The 4,625-nt window shown below is 44.5% G+C and overlaps 1 pseudogene; it reads right to left on the bottom strand.

Moving 5' to 3' along the window:
* Nucleotides 1-3,454: 3,454 nt before the first annotated feature.
* Nucleotides 3,455-4,334, bottom strand: LOC101651835 (annotated as a pseudogene).
* Between the last annotated feature and the right edge of the window lie 291 nt (nucleotides 4,335-4,625).

Here is a 4,625-nt window from a genome sequence, read left to right as displayed (position 1 = left end):
CACAGGAATCACATTGACTACATCTGTGAAAAGAGACAATGAGGAAACTCAATACCATCAGTCAGAACAAGGCCAAGGATTTACTCTGGAATAGATCATCAATTGCTCAAATCCAAGTTAAAGTTTAAGCTGAAGAAAATGAAACAAGTTCACAAGAACCAAAATATGACCTTAATATATCCCACCTGAATTTGGAAACCATCTCAAAAATAGATTTGAACACATTGGGCACTAATGAAGACCAGATAAATTGTGTGACCACATGGAGAACATCACACAGGGGAAAAAAAAAGAGTCATTAAAAAGACAGGAAAGAAAGAAAAGACCAAAGTGGACATCAGAAGAGACACTGAAACTTGCTCTTGAATGTAGATTAGCTAAAGTGAATGTAGCTAAACAGAGGAGTTCAAAGGGTTAATTGAAGGCAAAGTATTATAATGAGATATGCCAAACCTGGAGTTACAGAACCAAAAGGGAAGAACACACTCAGCAGGTTTCAAGATGAAAGAACTGAAGAAATATTCAAGACTTGAGTTGCAATATTAATAATTCAATGAGCAAACGATTGAATGAAGATGGAAGCATCCAAAGAAGATGGGAGGAACACATTGAGTCACTGGACCATTGGCTGACAAGCAACCATCTCAGGAGTTAGCATTTGATACCATCAGGAGCTGATGGTATTAAAGGCTGAAGAACAAGCTTCATTGAAGCCACTGGCAGAAAGCAAGGTTCCAGGAACTGAAAAAAGAACAATTGAGATGTTTCAGTAAATTGTTGCAATACTGGAAGCATTCACTTGCCAACACCAAGAAATTTAGATGATTATCTACCATCTAAGGTCAAAAGACTGACACCTTCTGCATCCGTTTTTCAACATGCTGTCTTCTGGGTCTTCCCTCTTCTGGATATCTTCTTGGAAATCAGATGCCATGCCGTTAGGAGTCTCTGCCACATAGAAAGACTATCTGCCCTTTACAACAATGATTCCTAAACGGCACTGTGTGTTACCCGAGGATCTTGTTAGTATGCAGGTTCTGGTGATGCAGGACAGGAGAAGCCCGGAGAATTTACATTGCTAACCAGCTTCCAGCTAATGAGACGCTGTTGACCTGAGAGCCACTCTCTGAGTACCTCTGTATTGAATCCCAGTGGATTCTGCCCATTCCCAGGTTTCAGCTCTTCACAAGCAGCCCTGAAGGTCCATAACGCTGTACCGCTCTCTTGGTGCAACACATATTGCACCAACTTTGAACCTAATGTGAGGGAGTCCTTGCCTTCCATGGAAACGTAGTTTTGGAGAAAGTCCATACAAACTTCTTATTTCAGAGATGTGGTTCATAAAAGATGAATACATCAAAAATATCAGGGCTATAGAGCTCTCTGACTGTTCTCTTTTGGTTATTCATCATGATGTCCAGAAAGGAAAATAGTAGCGTAGGCACTCATTCAATCATTTGTTCGTGAAAAAATATATAGTGACTACGTTTTCATTGCCAGTGACGTGCTAGATGCCGGGTGGGTCCTCAAACTGGTTAACATAGTCACAAGCTCTGAACTCATGGAGTCTGCAATCTGAGGAGGTAGGCAGATACGAATCTGATCATCACACCAATGTGAAAGTACAGAGGTCACTGGGAAAGAGAATGAGGGCAGGGAAAACAGCAGGTCGACAGGGGGCCTGAGCCGGTCTTGTGAGCCAGGGGTGGTTTGCAGAGGAAGAACGGCTCAAACTGAAATCTGAAGGATGGTTAAGTGTGGGTGAGTACAAATGTCACATCACACCACATGAGGCAGCAGGTGCTTCCCAGCCTCCACCGAGATCTTGTCTCTGCATTCAGTCAAGTGTCTGCACAAACTGATCCATGCATACCTCTGTTCTTCCACTCTCTACATTTTCTTTGAAGACAGTCACAGGCCACTGGGATGCCTAGATTCTTACCAGGCTGAAGGGTGGGACCACAGTGCTTGCCTTAAGGAACTGACCTTAGTGGTCTGAGAAGATTGGCATGGGGTACCACTCTGCCCTGGGCTGAGAGTCTGACCCCCCAACTGAGTCTTCTGTGGTGGTAATAGGGCATAGGGAGCAAGAAAGTAAGTGGGAAGAACAGTAAAGGGTACGCTATAGCAGTCCAGGCAAGGCATAAAAGAGTTTAAGAGGAAAACTAGACAGAATTTGTTTAATTTATGTGGCTGAATAAGATGATTGGAGGTGTCAAGGGTGACATCCAGTTTTGGATTTGAGGACGTGGACACACCAAAGTTATAGAAGGCCTGATGACTATTTTTTGCTTTTTGTTTTTTTACTTAATCTTATCAAATAAGTTGAGTATATTCTCAAAATTCTATAGACTTCTTCTCATTTGATGGTGTGTTTTCAAAATAAAAAATGTTTTTTATTACAGAAATAACTTTTCATAGAGGATGACAAGGGGAAGAAATAGCCAAGATCAGATCAGTGACTTCCAATCATCCTATACCTCTCAAAGAAGGCTGAGTAGACAAAATACGTATACAACCCCAATGACCTCCAATTGTGTAATGCCCTCCCCTTGATGGTGCATGGGCCTGAACTAGCAAGATGAGCCCTTTAAAAGATGATCAATAGATCAGAGACAGAAGAAATCAGAGATTCTTCCATTGACCTTAAGCAGGTCACTAGGAATTCTACAGCTACAAGGCGATGAATTTTGCCAAGAATTTGGAAAAAGGATCTGATCCTCAGACCAGTCCCAACCAACACCTTGATTTCAGTCTTATGAGACCCTGAGCAGAGAAACCTGGATTTCTGACCCATTCAAACTGTAAGAAATCTGTTATTGGGTGCCTTGAAGACAACTACAACTCATAGCATGCAGAATACTGCCCCACCCTGTACCATCTTCATAAAATTCTCTAGGTTAGAGCCCATTGTTGCAGCCACTGATTCTATTAATCTGATCAAGAGTCTTTATCTTTTTCAATGACCCTCTACTTTACCTATCATGAGGTCCTTGTCCAGGAATGGGTCCCTCCTGATGGTTTGTCCAAAGTATGTGAGCATTCTGACTATACTTCTTCCAAGACAGATTTGTTTTTATCTTTTGGTAGTCCATGGTGGATTCCATACTCTTTGACAACATCGGAATTCAGATGCATCATTTCTGCAGTTTTCTTACTCTTTGTCTAGCTTTCATATGCATATCAGGTGATTGAAAATACCATGGCTTTGACTAGATGTAACTCTGTCCTCAACATGGCATCTTTGCACTTTAACATTTTTTTCTGGGTATAGCGTACTTTATTGATGGTGCCTGGCAAGGTTGGTCTCATTAAGCTCCTCCCTTTCCTTCAGGAGGTCTGAATGGAATATTCTCCGTGTGTTGAGGGATTGAGTTGGGGGCAAAGACTCCCCAGCAGCTGAGGGCCTCTCTTCCTCTAGTGCAGTTGCTAGGGCTGGTGGTCCAGGGGGATCTTACTCCTTGGAGGCCATGTGGACCATGAGGACCACCACTCTGTTGCTGCAGCCGAATTCATAGTTATCCCAGGAACTGAGCTGGACAAAGTGGTCGTTGAGGACAATGCCAGCCCCAGCATCAAAGTTGGAAGAGTGGACATCACTGTTGAAGTCACAGGAGTCAACCTGGTCCTCAGTGTAGCCCAGAATGCCCTTTAGGGGACCATGGGCCGCCTGCTTCACCACCTTCTCAATGTCATCGTACTTGGCAGCTTTCTCCAGATGGCAGGTGAGATCCAGGATGGACACATTGGCGGTGGGGACAAGGAAAGCCATGCCAGTGAGTTTCCCATTCAGCTTCGGGATAACCTTGCCCACAGCCTTGGCAGTGCCAGTAGATGTGGGGATGATGTTCTGGGCAGTCCCATGGCCGTCACGCCAGAGTTTCCCCAAGGGCTGCCCATGGTTTTCAAGGTGGCAGTGATGGCATGGACTGTGGTCATGAGTCCTTCCTCAACAGCAAAATTGTCATGGATGATCTTGGTCGCCAGGGGGGCTAAGCAGTTGCTGGTGCAGGAGGCATTGCTGACAATCTTGAAGGAGTTGTCATACTTCTCGTGGTCCATGCTCATCACAAACATGGGGGCATCGGCAGAAGGGGCAGAGAAAGTCACCCTTTTGGCACCTTCAGGTGAGCTCCAGCCTTCTCTATGGTGGTGAAGACACAAGTGGACTCTACGACATACTCAGCACCGGCCTCACTCCACTTGATGTTGGCAGGATTGTGCTCCTGGAAGATGGAAATGGCCTTCCCATTGACGATAGGCTTCCTGTTCTCAGCCTTGACGGTGCCATTGAACTTGCTGTGGGTGGAACCATACTGGAATATGTAGACCATATAGTTCAGATCAATGAAGGGGTCATTGATGGCAACAATCTCCACTTTGCCAGAGTGGAAAGCAGCCCTGGTGACCAGGCACCTAATGTGACTGAATCCGTTCGCTTCGACATTCACCATCGTGTCTTTGGGATGTGGCTGGGACTACATGGGAAGGGGAAGAGGACGAGCAGAGAGCCTGTACTTTAACATTTTAAAGAGGTCTTTTGTAGCAAATTTGTCCAATACAATGGGGTTGTTTTTGCTATGTGCCATCACATAACACAGAAATAGTGGTCTCATATGATATTT

The sequence above is a fragment of the Echinops telfairi genome, unplaced genomic scaffold (genome assembly GCF_000313985.2).
Source record: "Echinops telfairi isolate 266 unplaced genomic scaffold, ASM31398v2 ScPeMD7_26;HRSCAF=91, whole genome shotgun sequence".
Classification (NCBI taxonomy): domain Eukaryota; kingdom Metazoa; phylum Chordata; class Mammalia; order Afrosoricida; family Tenrecidae; genus Echinops; species Echinops telfairi.
This window is presented reverse-complemented; position numbering and strand designations above follow the sequence as displayed.